The following is a 14,035-nucleotide window of genomic DNA, read 5'->3' as shown; positions in this document are numbered from 1 at the left end:
TCACTCAGGAGGCCCGGGTTCGATTCCCAGTGTACGGAGGTATTTTCTTTTATCTGCTGTCATCAAGTCTTCGATTTGCGCACGCTATGTATCTTCAATAGTTTTACTCAGTTGGCCGAATGGCTAAGCGATTGCTCCGTCCCTCTCCGTTCTCCAGCATGGTCTAGTGTTCAGGATACCTGTCTCTCACCCAGGAGGCCCGGGTGCGACTTCCGGTGTCGGAAGTATTTTCTTTTATCAGCTATCATGAAGGCTCCAATTTACGCACGCAATATACCTTCAATACTTTTACCCTGTTGGCCGAATGGCTAAGCGATCGCACCGTCCCTCTCTGTTCTCCGGCGTGGTCTAGTGGCTTGGATACCTGGCTCTCACCCAGGAGGTCCGGGTACAATTCCCGTGGTCGGAAGTATTTTCTTTTATCTGCTATTATCAAGTCTCCAATTTACGCACGCTATGCAACTTTAATAATTTTACCCTGTTGGGCAAATGGCTAAGCGATCGCTCCATCCCTTTCCGTTCTCGGCGTGGTCTAGTGGCTAGTATACCTGGCCCTCACCCCGGAGGCCTGGGTTCGATTCCCAGTGTCGGAAGTATTTTCTTTTATGTGCTGTCATCAAGTCCCCAATTTGCGCGCGGTATGTAACTTCAATAGTTTTACCCTGTTGGCCGAATGGCTAAGCGATCTCTCCGTCCCTCTCCGTTCTCCGGCATGGTCTAGTGTCTAGGATACCTGGCTATCACCCAGGAAGCCCGGGTACGATTCCCGGTGTCGGAAGTATTTTCTTTTATCTGCTATCATCAAGTCTTCGATTTGCGTGCGCTATGTAACTCTAATACTTTTACCCTGTGTGCCGAATGGCTAAGCGTGCGCTCCGTCCCTCTGCGTTCTGCGGCATGGTCTAGTGACTAGGATACCTGGCTCTCACCCAGGAGGCCCGGGTTTGATTTGAGGTGTCGGAAGTATTTTCTTTTATCTGCTGACATCAAGTCTTCAATTTGCGCACGGTATGTATTTTCAATAGTTTTACTCTGTTGGCCGAATGGCTAAGCGATCGCTCCGTCCCTCTCCGTTCTCCGGCATGGTCTAGTGGCTTGAATACCTGGCTCTCACCCAGGAGGTCCGGGTACGATTCCCGGTGTCGGAAGTACTTTCTTTTATCTGCTATTATAAAGTATCCAATTTACGCACGCTATGTAACTTCAATAATTTTACCCTATAGGGCAAATTACTAAGCGATCGCTCCATCCCTTTCCGTTCTCGGCGTGGTCTAGTGGCTAGTATACCTGGCCCTCACCCAGGAGGCCTGGGTTCGATTCCCAGTGTCGGAAATATTTTCTTTTATGTGCTGTCATCAAGTCTCCAGTTTGCGCGCGGTATGTAAGTTCAATAGTTTTACCCTGTTGGCCGAATGGCTAAGCGATCACTCCGTCCCTCTACGTTCTCCGGCATGGTCTAGTGTCTAGGATACCTGGCTCTCACCCTTAAAGCCTGAGTACGATTCCCGGTGTCGGAAGTACTTTCTTTTATCTGCTATCATCAAGACTTCGATTTGCGTGCGCTATGTAACTTCAATACTTTTACCCTGTGTGCCGAATGGCTAAACGTGCGCTCCGTCCCTCTTCGTTCTGCGGCATGGTCTAGTGCCTAGGATACCTGGCTCTCACCCAGGAGGCCCGGGTTTGATTTGCGGTGTTGGAAGTATTTTTTTATCTGCTGATATCAAGTCTTCAATTCGCGCACGGTATGTATTTTCAATGGTTTTACCCTGTTGGCCCAATGGCTAAGCGATTGCTCCGCCTTTCTCCTTTCTCCGGCGTGGTCTGGTGTCTAGGATACCTGGCTCTCACCCAGGAGACCCGGGTTCGATTTCTGGTGTCGGATGTATTTTCTTTTATCTGCTATCATTAAGTCTCCGATTTGCGCACGCTATGTAACTTCAATATTTTTACCCTGTTGGACGAATGGCTAAGCGATCGCTCCGTCCCTCTCCGGCTGCGGGATGGTCTAGTGGCTAGGATACCTGGCTGTCACCCAGGAGGCCCGGCTGCGATTCCCGGCTTCGGAAGTATTTTTTTATCTGCTATCATCAAGTCTCCAATTTTCGCACGCTATGTAAGTTCAATACTTTTACCCTGTTGGCGAAATGGCTAAGGGATCGCTCCCTCCCTCTTCGTTCTCCGGCATCGTCTATCGGCTAGGATACCTGGCTCTCACCCAGGAGACCCGGGTTCGATTCCCAGTGTCGGAAGTATTTTCTTTTATCTGATATCATAAAGTCTTCAATTTGCGCACGCAATATAACTTCAATAGTTTTACCCTGTTGGCCGAATCGCTAAGCGATCGCCCTTTCCCTCTACGTTCTCCGGCATGGTCTAGTGGCTAGGATACCTGGCTCTCACCCAGGAGGCCCGGGTGCGATTCCCGGTGTCGGAAGTATTTTCTTTTATCTGCTGTCATCAAGTCTCTACTTTGCGCAGGGTATGTAACTTCAATAGTTTTACCCTGTTGGCCGAATCGCTAAGCAATCACTCCGGCCCTCTCTGTTCTCCAGCATGATCTAAAGGCTAGGATATTTGGCGCTCACGCAAGAGGCCCGGGTGCAATTCCCGGCGTCGGAAGTATTTTCTTTTATCGGCTATCATCAAGTCTTTAATTTGCGCATGCAATATAACTTCAATACTTTTACCTTGTTGGCCGAATGACTAAACGATCGCTCCGTCTCTCTCCGGCATGGTCTAGTGGCTTGGATACCTGGCTCTCACCCAGGAGGCCCGGGTATGATTCCCGGTGTCGGAAGTATTTTCTTTTATCTGCTATCATCAAGTCTCCAATTTGCGCACGGTATGTAACTTCAATAGTTTTACCATGTGGCCAAATCGCTAAGCGATCGCTCCTTCCCTCTCTGTTCTCCGGCATGGTCTAGTGGCTAGGATACCTGGCTCTCACTCAGGAGGCCCGGGTGCGATTTCTGGTGTCAGAAGTATTTTCTTTTATCTGCTATCATCTACATACCTTCAATACTTTTACCCTGTTGGCCGAAAGCCTAAGCGATCGCTCCGTCCCTCTCCGTTCTCCGGCGTGGTCTGGTGACTAGGATATCTGGCTCTCACTCAGGTGACAAGGGTTCAGTTCTCGGTGTCGGAAGTATTTTTTATCTGCTGACATCAAGTCTTCAATTTGCGCACGGTATGTATTTTCAATAGTTTTACTCTGTTGGCCGAATGGCTAAGCGATCGCTCCGTCCCTCTCCGTTCTCCGGCATGGTCTAGTGGCTTGAATACCTGGCTCTCACCCAGGAGGCCCGGGTACGATTCCCGGTGTCGGAAGTACTTTCTTTTGTCTGCTATTATCAAGTCTCCAATTTACGCACGCTATGTAACTTCAATAATTTTACCCTGTTGGCCGAATGGCTAAGCGATCGCTCCGTCTCTCTTCGTTCTCCGTCATGGTCTAGTGGCTAGGATACCTGGCTCTCACCCAGGAGGCCCGGGTTCGATTCCCGGTGTCGGAAGTATTTTCTTTTATCTGCTGTCATCAAGTCTCTAATTTGCGCATGGCATCTAACTTCAATAGTTTTACCCTATTGGCCGAATGGCTAAGCAATCGCTCCGTCACTCTCCGTTCTCTGGCATGGTCTAGTGGCTAGGTACCTGCTCTCACCCAGAAGGCCCGGGTTCGATTCCCAGTGTCGGACGTACTTCTTTTATCTGCTATCTTCAAGTCTCCAGTTTGGGCACGCTATATAACTTCATTACTTTTACCTTGTTGGGTGAATCGCTAAGCGATCGCTCCGTCCCTCTCCGTTCTACGGCATGGTCTAGTAGCTAGGATATCTGGCTCTCACCCAGGACGCCTGGGTTTGATTCCCCGTGTCGAAGGTATTTTATTTTATCTGCTGTCATCAAGTCTCCAATTAGCGCACGCTATATAACTTCAATAAATTTACCTATTGGCCGAATGACTAAGCGATCGCTCCGCCCCTCTCCGGCGCGGTCTAGTGGCTCGGATACCTGGCTCTCACCCAGGAGGCCCGGGTACGATTCCCGGTGTCGGAAGTATTTTCTTTTATCTGCTATCATCAAGTCTCCAATTCGCGTACGGTATGTAACTTCAGTAGTTTTACCCTGTTGGCCGAATGGCTAAGCGATGTCTCCGTCCCTCTCCGTTCTCCGGCATGGTCTAGTGTCTAGGATACTGGTTCTCACCCAGTAGGCCCGGTTGCGATTCCCGGTGTCGGAAGTATTTTATTTTATTTCCTGTCATCAAGTCTCCAATTTGCGCAAGGTATGCAACTTCAATAGTTTTACCCTGTTGGCCGAATGGCTAAGCGATCTCTCCTTCCCACTCAGTTCTCTGGCATGGTCTAGTGTCTAGGATTCCTGGCTCTCACCCAGGAGGCCCGGTTGCGATTCCCGGTGTCGGAAGTATTTTCTTTTATCTGCTGTCATCAAGTCTTCAATTTGCGCATGCTATGTATCTTCAATAGTTTTACTCAGTTGGCTGAATGGCTAAGCGATCGCTCCGTCCCTCTCCGTTCTCCAGCATGGTCTAGTGTTCATGATACCTGTCTCTCACCCAGGAGGCCCGGTTGCAATTCCCGGTGTCGGAAGTATTTTCTTTTATCTGCTATCATCAAGTCTCCAATTTGCGCACGCTATGTAACTTCAATACTTTTACCTTGTTGGCCAAATCGCTAAGCGATCGCTCCGTCCTTTTCCGTTCTCCTGCATGGTCTAGTGGCTAGGATACCTGGCTCGCACCCAGGAGGCCCGGGAGCGATTTCCGGATTCGGACGTAATTTCTTTTATCAGCTGTCTTCAAATCTCCAATTTGCGCACGCAATATAACTTCAATACTTTTACCCTGTTGGCCGAATGGCTAGGCAATCGCTCCGTCCCTCTTCATTCTTCGGCATGGTCTAGTGGCTAGGATACCTGGCTCTCACCCAGGAGGCCCGGGTTCTATTCCCGGTGTCAAAGGTATTTTATTTTATCTGCGGTCATGAAGTCTCCAATTTGTGCATGGTATGCAACTTCAATTGTTTTACCCTGTTGGCCGAATGGCTAAGTGATCTCTCCGTCCCTCTCCGTTCTCCGGCATGGTCTAGTGTCTAGGATACCTGGCTCTCACTCAGGAGGCCCGGTGGCGATTCCCGGTGTCGGAAGTATTTTCTTTTATCCGCAATCAACAATTCTCCAATTTGCGCACGCTATGTAACTTCAATACTTTTACCCTGGTGGACGAATGGCTAAGCGATCGCTTCGTCCCTCTCCGGCTGCGGCATGGTCTAGTGGCTAGGATACCTGGCTGTCACCCAGGAGGCCCGGCTGCGATTCCCGGTTTCGGAAGTATTTTTTATCTGCTATCATCAAGTCTCCAATTTTCGCACGCTATGTAAGTTCAATACTTTACCCTGTTGGCGAAATGGCTAAGGGATCGCTCCCTCCCTCTTCGTTCTCCGGCATTGTCTAGTGGCTAGGATACCTGGCTCTCAACTAGGAGGCCCGAGTACGATTCCCGGTGTCGGAAGTATTTTCTTTTATGTGCTATCATCAAGTCTCCAATTTGCGCAAGGTATGTAACTTCAATAGTTTTACCCTGTTGGCTGAATTGCTAAGCGATCGCACCGTCCCGCTCCGTTCTCCGGCATCGTCTAGCGGCTAGGATACCTGGCTCTCACCCAGGAGGCCCGGGTTTGATTCCTTGTGTCGGAAGTATTTTCTTTTATCTGATGTCATCAAGTCTCCAATTCGCGCACGGTATGCAACTTCAATAGTTTTACCCTGTTGGCCGAATGGTTAAGCGATCTCTCCCTCCCTCTCCGTTCTCCCGCATGGTCTAGTGTCTAGGATACCTGGCTCTCACCCAGGAGGCCCGGTTGCAAATCCCGGTGTCGGAAGTATTTTCTTTTATCTGCTATCATCAAGTCTCCAATTCGCGCACGCTATGTAACTTCAATAGTTTTACCATGTGGCCAAATCGCTAAGCGATCGCTCCTTCCCTCTCCGTTCTCCGGCATGGTCTAGTGGCTAGGATACCTGGCTCTCACCCAGGAGGCCCAGGTGCGATTCCCGGTGTCGGAAGTATTTTCTTTTATCTGCTGTCATCAAGTCTCCACTTTGCGCAGGGTATGTAACTTCAATAGTTTTACCCTGTTGTCCGAATCGTTAAGCAATCACTCCGGCCCTCTCTGTTCTCCGGCATGATCTAAAGGCTAGGATATTTGGCTCTCACGCAGGAGGCCCGGGTGCAATTCCCGGCGTCGGAAGTATTTTCTTTTATCGGCTATCATCAAGTCTTTAATTTGCGCATGCATTTTAACTTCAATACTTTTACCTTGTTGGCCGAATGACTAAGCGATCGCTCCGTCTCTCTCCGGCATGGTCTAGTGGCTTGGATACCTGGCTCTCACCCAGGAGGCCCGGGTAGGATTCCCGGTGTCGGAAGTATTTTCTTTTATCTGCTATCATCAAGTCTCCAATTTGCGCACGGTATGTAATTTCAATACTTTTACCCTGTTGGCCGAATGGCTAAGCAATCGCTCCGTCCCTCCCCGTTCTTTGGCATGGTCTAGTGGCTAGGATACCTGGCTCTCACCCAGGAGGCCCGGGTTTGATTCCCTGTGTCGAAAGTATTTTCTTTTATCTGATGTCATCAAGTCTCCAATTCGCGCACGGTATGCAACTTCAATAGTTTTACCCTGTTGGCCGAATGGTTAAGCGATCTCTCCCTCCCTCTCCGTTCTCCGGCATGGTCTAGTGTCTAGGATACCTGGCTCTCACCCAGGAGGCCCGGTTGCAAATCCCGGTGTCGGAAGTATTTTCTTTTATCTGCTATCATCAAGTCTCCAATTCGCGCACGCTATGTACCTTCAATAGTTTTACCATGTGGCCAAATCGCTAAGCGATCGCTCCTTCCCTCTCTGTTCTCTGGCATGGTCTAGTGGCTAGGATACCTGGCTCTCACTCAGGAGGCCCGGGTGCGATTTCTGGTGTCGGAAGTATTTTCTTTTATCTGCTATCATCTACATACCTTCAATACTTTTACCCTGTTGGCCGAATGCCTAAGCGATCGCTCCGTCCCTCTCCGTTCTCCGGCGTGGTCTGGTGACTAGGATATCTGGCTCTCACACAGGTGACCTGGGTTCGGTTCTCGGCGTCGGAAGTATTATTTCATCTGCTATCCTCAAGTCTCCAGTTTGCGCACGCTATATAGGTTCAATACTTTTACCCTGTTGGCCGAATAGCTAAGCGATCGCTCTGTCCCTCTCCGTTCTCCAGCATGGTCTAGTGGGTAGGATACCTGGCTCTCACCCAGGAGGCCCGGGTTCCATTCTAGGTGTCGGAAGTATTTTCTTTTATCTGCTATCATCAAGGCTCCAATTTGCGCACGCGATGTAACTTCAATACTTTTACCCTGTTGGCCGAATGGCTAAGCAATCGCTCCGTCCCTCCCCGTTCTTTGGCATGGTCTAGTGGCTAGGATACCTGGCTCTCACCCAGGAGGCCTGGGTTCGATTCCCGGTGTCGGAAGTATTTTCTTTTGTCTGCTGTCTTCAAATCTCCAATTTGCGCACGCTATGTAACTTGAATAGTTTTACCCTGTCGGCTGAATGGCTAAGCGATCGCTCCGTCCCTTTCCGTTCTCGGTGTGTTCTAGTGGCTAGGATACCTGGCTCTCACCCAGGAGGCCCAGGTTCGATTTCCGGTGTCGGAAGTATTTTCTTTTTTCTGCTGTCTTCAAATGTCCAATTTGCGCACGCTATCTAACTTGAATAGTTTTACCCTGTTTGCTGAATGGCTACGCGATCGCTCCGTCCCTTTCAGTTCTCGGCGTGGTCTAGTGGCTAGGATACCTGGCTTTCACCCAGGAGGCCCGAATTCGATTCCCGGTGTCGGAAGTATTTTCTTTATGTGCTGTCATCAAGTCTCCAATTTGTGCACGGTATGTAACTTCAATAGTTTTACCCTGTTGGCCGACTGGCTAAGCGATCGCTCCGTCCCTCTCTATTCTGCGGCATGGTCTAGTGGCTAGGATACCTGGCTCTCCACTAGGATGCCCGGGTTCGATTCCCGGTGTCGAAGGTATTTTCTTTTATCTGCTGTCATCAAGTCATCAATTTGCGCACGGTATGTAATTTAAATAGTTTTACCCTGTTGGCCGAATGGCTAAGCGATCTCTCCGTCCCTCTCCGTTCGCTGGCATGGTCTAGTGTGTAGGATACTTGGCTCTCACCAAGGAGGCCCGATTGCGATTCCCGCTGTCGGAAGTATTTTCTTTTCTCTGCTATCATCAAGTCTCCAATTTGCGCACGCTATGACTCTTCAATACTTTTACCTTGTTGGCCGAATCGCTTAGCGATCGCTCCGTCCCTCTTCGTTCTTCGGCATGGTCTAGTGGCTAGGATACCTGGCTCTCACCTAGGAGGCCCGGGTGCGATTCCCGGTGTCGGATGTATTTTGTTTTATCTGCTGTCATCAAGTCTCCAATTTGTGCACGCTATGTAACTTTAATAGATTGACCTTGTTGGCCGAATAGCTAAGCGATCGCTCCGTCTCTCTCAGTTCTCCAGCGTGGTCTAGTGGCTAGAATACCTGGCTCTCACCCAGGAGGCCCGGGTTCGATTCCCGGTGTCAAAAGTATTTTCTTTTATCTGCTATCATCAAGTCTCCTAATTGGGCATGCTATGTCATTTCAATATGTTTACCCTTTTGACTGAATGGCTCAGCGATCGCGGCACTCAATGTATCCCCCGACATTATCTAGTGGCTAGGATACCTGGCTCTCACCCAGGAGGCCCGGGTGCGATTCCCGGCGTCAGAAGTATTTTCTTTTATCTGCTATCATCAAGTCTCCAATTGCGCACGCTATGAAACTTCAATACTTTTACCTTGTTTGCCGAATGACTAAGCGATCGCTCCGTCCCTCTCTGGCATGGTATGTGGCATGGATACCTGGCTTTCAACTAGGAGGCCCGAGTACGATTCCCGGTGTCGGAAGTATTTATCTTTTATCTGCTATCATCAAGTCTCCAATTTGCGCACGCTATGTAAGTTCAGTACTTTTACCCTGTTGGCCGAATCGCTAAGCGATCGCTCCGTCCCGCTCCGTTCTCCGGCATGGTCTAGTGGCTAGAATACCTGGTTCCACCCAGGAGGCCCGGGTTCGATTCCCGGTGTCGAAAGTATTTTGTTTTATCTGCTGTCATCAAGTCTTCAATTTGCGCACGCTATGTATCTTCAATAGTTTTACTCAGTTGGCCGAATGGCTAAGCGATCGCTCCGTCCCTCTCTGTTCTTCGGCATGGTCTAGTGGCTTGGATACCTGGCTCTCACCCAGGAGGCCCGGGTACGATTCCCGGGGTCGGAAGTATTTCTTCTTATCTGCTATTATTAAGTCTCCAATTTACGCACGCTATGTAACTTCAATAATTTTACCCTGTTGGACAAATGGCTAAGCGATCGCTCCATTCCTTTCCGTTCTCGGCGTGGTCTAGTGGATAGTATACCTGGCCCTCACCCAGGAGGCCTGGGTTCGATTTCCGGTGTCGGAAGTATTTTCTTTTATGTGCTGTCATCAAGTCTCCAATTTGCGCGTGGTATGTAACTTCAATAGTTTTACCCAGTTGGCCGAATGGCTAAGCGATCGCTCCGTCCCTCTCCGTTCTCCAGCTAGGTCTAGTGTCTAGGATACTTGGCTGTCACCAAGGAAGCCCTGGTACGATTCCCGGTGTCGGAAGTATTTTCTTTTATCTGCTTTCATCAAGTCTTCGATTTGCGTGCGCTATGTAACTTCAATACTTTTACCCTGTTGGCCGAATGGCTAAACGTGCGCTCCGTCCCTCTCCGTTCTGCGGCATGGTCTAGTGGCTAGGATACCTGGCTCTCACCCAGGAGGCCCGGGTTCGATTTGCGGTGTCGGAAGTATTTTCTTTTATCTGCTGTCATCAAGTCTTCAATTTGCGCACGGTATGTATTCTCAATAGTTTTACTCGTTTGGCCAAATGGCTAAGCGATCGCTCCGTCCCTCTCCGTTCTCCGGCATGGTCTAGTGGCTTGAATACCTGGCTCTCACCCAGGAGGTCCGGGTACGATTCCCGGTGTCGGATGTACTTTCTTTTATCTGCTATTATAAAGTCTCCAATTTACGCACGCTATGTAACTTCAATAAATTTACCCTATAGGGCAAATTGCTAAGCGATCGCTCCATCCCTTTCCGTTCTCGGCGTGGTCTAGTGGCTAGTATACCTTGCCCTCACCCAGGAAGCCTGGGTTCGATTCCCAGTGTCGGAAGTATTTTCTTTTATGTGCTGTCATCAAGTCTCCAGTTTGCGCGCGCTATGTAAGTTCAATAGTTTTACCCTGTTGGCCGAATGGCTAAGCGATCACTCCGTCCCTCTCCGTTCTCCGGCATTGTCTAGTGTCTAGGATACCTGGCTCTCACCCTTAAAGCCCGGGTACGATTCCCGGTGTCGGAAGTACTTTCTTTTATCTGCTATCATCAAGTCTTCGATTTGCGTGCGCTATGTAACTTCAATACTTTTACCCTGTGTGCCGAATGGCTAAACGTGCGCTCCGTCCCTCTTCGTTCTGCGGCATGGTCTAGTGCCTAGGATACCTGGCTCTCACCCAGGAGGCCCGGGTTCGATTTGCGGTGTTGGAAGTATTTTTTTATCTGCTGACATCAAGTCTTCAATTCGCGCACGGTATGTATTTTCAATGGTTTTACCCTGTTGGCCCAATGGCTAAGCGATTGCTCCGCCTTTCTCCGGCGTGGTCTGGTGTCTAGGATACCTGGCTCTCACCCAGGAGACCCGGGTTCGATTTCTGGTGTCGGATGTATTTTCTTTTATCTGCTATCATTAAGTCTCCGATTTGCGCACGCTATGTAACTTCAATATTTTTACCCTGTTGGACGAATGGCTAAGCGATCGCTCCGTCCCTCTCCGGCTGCGGCATGGTCTAGTGGCTTGGATACCTGGCTGTCACCCAGGAGGCCCGGCTGCGATTCTCGGTTTCAGAAGTATTTTTTTATCTGCTATCATCAAGTCTCCAATTTTCGCACGCTATGTAAGTTCAATACTTTTACCCTGTTGGCGAAATGGCAAAGGGATCGCTCCCTCCCTCTTCGTTCTCCGGCATCGTCTATCGGCTAGGATACCTGGCTCTCACCCAGGAGACCCGGGTTCGATTCCCGGTGTCGAAGGTATTTTCTTTTATCTGCTGTCATCAAGTCATCAATTTGCGCACGGTATGTAATTTCAATAGTTTTACCCTGTTGGCCGAATGGCTAAGCGATCTCTCCGTCCCTCTCCGTTCGCTGGCATGGTCTAGTGTGTAGGATATCTGGCTCTCACCCAGGAGGCCCGGGTAGGATTCCCGGTGTCGGAAGTATTTTCTTTTATCTGCTATCATCAAGTCTCCAATTTGCGCACGGTATGTAACTTCAATAGTTTTACCATGTGGCCAAATCGCTAAGCGATCGCTCCTTCCCTCTCTGTTCTCCGGCATGGTCTAGTGGCTAGGATACCTGGCTCTCACTCAGGAGGCCCGGGTGCGATTTCTGGTGTCAGAAGTATTTTCTTTTATCTGCTATCATCTACATACCTTCAATACTTTTACCCTGTTGGCCGAATGCCTAAGCGATCGCTCCGTCCCTCTCCGTTCTCCGGCGTGGTCTGGTGACTAGGATATCTGGCTCTCACTCAGGTGACCTGGGTTCAGTTCTCGGTGTCGGAAGTATTTTTTATCTGCTGACATCAAGTCTTCAATTTGCGCACGGTATGTATTTTCAATAGTTTTACTCTGTTGGCCGAATGGCTAAGCGATCGCTCCGTCCCTCTCCGTTCTCCGGCATGGTCTAGTGGCTTGAATACCTGGCTCTCACCCAGGAGGCCCGGGTACGATTCCCGGTGTCGGAAGTACTTTCTTTTATCTGCTATTATCAAGTCTCCAATTTACGCACGCTATGTAACTTCAATAATTTTACCCTGTTGGCCGAATGGCTAAGCGATCGCTCCGTCTCTCTTCGTTCTCCGGCATGGTCTAGTGGCTAGGATACCTGGCTCTCACCCAGGAGGCCCGGGTTCGATTCCCGGTGTCGGAAGTATTTTCTTTTATCTGCTGTCATCAAGTCTCTAATTTGCGCATGGCATCTAACTTCAATAGTTTTACCCTATTGGCCGAATGGCTAAGCGATCGCTCCGTCACTCTCCGTTCTCTGGCATGGTCTAGTAGCTAGGATATCTGGCTCTCACCCAGGACGCCTGGGTTTGATTCCCCGTGTCGAAGGTATTTTATTTTATCTGCTGTCATCAAGTCTCCAATTAGCGCACGCTATATAACTTCAATAAATTTACCTATTGGCCGAATGACTAAGCGATCGCTCCGCCCCTCTGCGGCGCGGTCTAGTGGCTCGGATACCTGGCTCTCACCCAGGAGTTCGGGTACGATTCCCGGTGTCGGAAGTATTTTCTTTTATCTGCTATCATCAAGTCTCCAATTCGCGTACGGTATGTAACTTCAGTAGTTTTACCCTGTTGGCCAAATGGCTAAGCGATCTCTCCGTCCCTCTCCGTTCTCCGGCATGGTCTAGTGTCTAGGATACTGGTTCTCACCCAGTAGGCCCGGTTGCGATTCCCGGTGTCGGAAGTATTTTATTTTATCCGCTGTCATGAAGTCTCCAATTTGCGCACGGTATGCAACTTCAATAGTTTTACCCTGTTGGCCGAATGGCTAAGTGATCTCTCCGTCCCACTCAGTTCTCCGGCATGGTCTAGTGTCTAGGATTCCTGGCTCTCACTCAGGAGGCCCGGTTGCGATTCCCGGTGTCGGAAGTATTTTATTTTATCTGCTATTATCAAGTCTCCCATTTGCGCACGCTATGTAACTTCAATACTTTTACCTTGTTGGCCGAATCGCTAAGCGATCGCTCCGTCCTTTTCCGTTCTTCGGCATGGTCTAGTGGCTAGGATACCTGGCTCGCACCCAGGAGGCCCGGCTGCGATTCCCGGTTTCGGAAGTATTTTTTATCTGCTATCATCAAGTCTCCAATTTTCGCACGCTATGTAAGTTCAATACTTTATCCTGTTGGCGAAATGGCTAAGGGATCGCTCCCTCCCTCTTCGTTCTCCAGCATTGTCTAGTGGCTAGGATACCTGGCTCTCAACTAGGAGGCCCGGGTACGATTCCCGGTGTCGGAAGTATTTTCTTTTATCTGCTATCATCAAGTCTCCAATTTGCGCATGCTTTGTACCTTAATACTTTTACCCTGTTGACCGAATGGCTAAGCGATCGCTCCGTCCCTCTCCGTTCTCCGGCGTGGTCTAGTGGCTAGGATATCTGGCTCTAACCCAGGAGGCCCGGGTGCGATTTCCGGTGTCGGAAGTATTTTCTTTTATCAGCTATCATCAAGTCTCCAAATTGCGCACGCAATATAACTTCAATCCTTTTACCCTGTTAGCTGAATGGCTAAGCGATCGCGCCGTCCCGCTCCGTTCTCCGGCATCGTCTAGCGGCTAGGATACCTGCCTATCACCCAGGAGACCCGAGTTCGATTCCCAGTGTCGGAAGTATTTTCTTTTATCTGATATCATAAAGCCTTCAATTTGCGCATGCAATATAACTTCAATAGTTTTACCCTGTTGGCTGAATGGCTAAGCGATCGCCCTTTCCCTCTCCGTTCTCCGGCATGGTCTAGCGGCTAGGATACCTGGCTCTCACCCAGGAGGCCCGATTGCGATTCCCGGTGTCGGAAGTATTTTCTTTTATCTGCTGTCATCAAGTCTCCAATTTGCGCAGGGTATGTAACTTCGATAGTTTTACCCTGTTGGCCGAATCGCTAAGCAATCACTCCGGCCCTCTCTGTTCTCCGGCATGATCTAAAGGCTAGGATATTTGGCTCTCACCCAGGAGGCCCGGGTGCAATTCCCGGCGTCGGAAGTATTTTCTTTTATCGGCTATCATCAAGTCTCAAATTTGCGCATGCAATATAACTTCAGTACTTTTACCTTGTTGGCCGAATGACTAAGCG

General features: G+C 49.5%; 11 non-coding genes across 11 annotated transcripts; all 11 read left to right on the top strand.

The window, feature by feature from the left end:
- Positions 1-2,365: 2,365 nt before the first annotated feature.
- Positions 2,366-2,437, top strand: TRNAE-CUC (transfer RNA glutamic acid (anticodon CUC)). The gene has a single exon. It is a non-coding gene; the product is annotated as a tRNA-Glu (tRNA).
- A 291-nt stretch (positions 2,438-2,728) lies between these two features.
- Positions 2,729-2,800, top strand: TRNAE-CUC (transfer RNA glutamic acid (anticodon CUC)). Its single transcript has one exon. It is a non-coding gene; the product is annotated as a tRNA-Glu (tRNA).
- A 458-nt stretch (positions 2,801-3,258) lies between these two features.
- Positions 3,259-3,330, top strand: TRNAE-CUC (transfer RNA glutamic acid (anticodon CUC)). Its single transcript has one exon. It is a non-coding gene; the product is annotated as a tRNA-Glu (tRNA).
- Positions 3,331-3,443: 113 nt separating this feature from the next.
- On the top strand, positions 3,444-3,515 carry TRNAE-CUC (transfer RNA glutamic acid (anticodon CUC)). Its single transcript has one exon. It is a non-coding gene; the product is annotated as a tRNA-Glu (tRNA).
- A 1,396-nt stretch (positions 3,516-4,911) lies between these two features.
- Positions 4,912-4,983, top strand: TRNAE-CUC (transfer RNA glutamic acid (anticodon CUC)). The gene has a single exon. It is a non-coding gene; the product is annotated as a tRNA-Glu (tRNA).
- A 1,032-nt stretch (positions 4,984-6,015) lies between these two features.
- TRNAE-CUC (transfer RNA glutamic acid (anticodon CUC)) lies at positions 6,016-6,087 on the top strand. The gene has a single exon. It is a non-coding gene; the product is annotated as a tRNA-Glu (tRNA).
- Positions 6,088-6,563: 476 nt separating this feature from the next.
- On the top strand, positions 6,564-6,635 carry TRNAE-CUC (transfer RNA glutamic acid (anticodon CUC)). Its single transcript has one exon. It is a non-coding gene; the product is annotated as a tRNA-Glu (tRNA).
- An 829-nt stretch (positions 6,636-7,464) lies between these two features.
- Positions 7,465-7,536, top strand: TRNAE-CUC (transfer RNA glutamic acid (anticodon CUC)). Its single transcript has one exon. It is a non-coding gene; the product is annotated as a tRNA-Glu (tRNA).
- Positions 7,537-8,386: 850 nt separating this feature from the next.
- Positions 8,387-8,458, top strand: TRNAE-CUC (transfer RNA glutamic acid (anticodon CUC)). The gene has a single exon. It is a non-coding gene; the product is annotated as a tRNA-Glu (tRNA).
- Positions 8,459-11,852: 3,394 nt separating this feature from the next.
- Positions 11,853-11,924, top strand: TRNAE-CUC (transfer RNA glutamic acid (anticodon CUC)). The gene has a single exon. It is a non-coding gene; the product is annotated as a tRNA-Glu (tRNA).
- A 113-nt stretch (positions 11,925-12,037) lies between these two features.
- Positions 12,038-12,109, top strand: TRNAE-CUC (transfer RNA glutamic acid (anticodon CUC)). The gene has a single exon. It is a non-coding gene; the product is annotated as a tRNA-Glu (tRNA).
- The last annotated feature ends 1,926 nt before the right edge of the window (positions 12,110-14,035 follow it).

The sequence above is a fragment of the Rhipicephalus microplus genome, chromosome 3 (genome assembly GCF_043290135.1).
Source record: "Rhipicephalus microplus isolate Deutch F79 chromosome 3, USDA_Rmic, whole genome shotgun sequence".
NCBI lineage: Eukaryota > Metazoa > Arthropoda > Arachnida > Ixodida > Ixodidae > Rhipicephalus > Rhipicephalus microplus.
The sequence above is the reverse complement of the archived record's forward strand: the minus strand, read 5'-3'. Positions and strand labels throughout refer to the sequence as shown.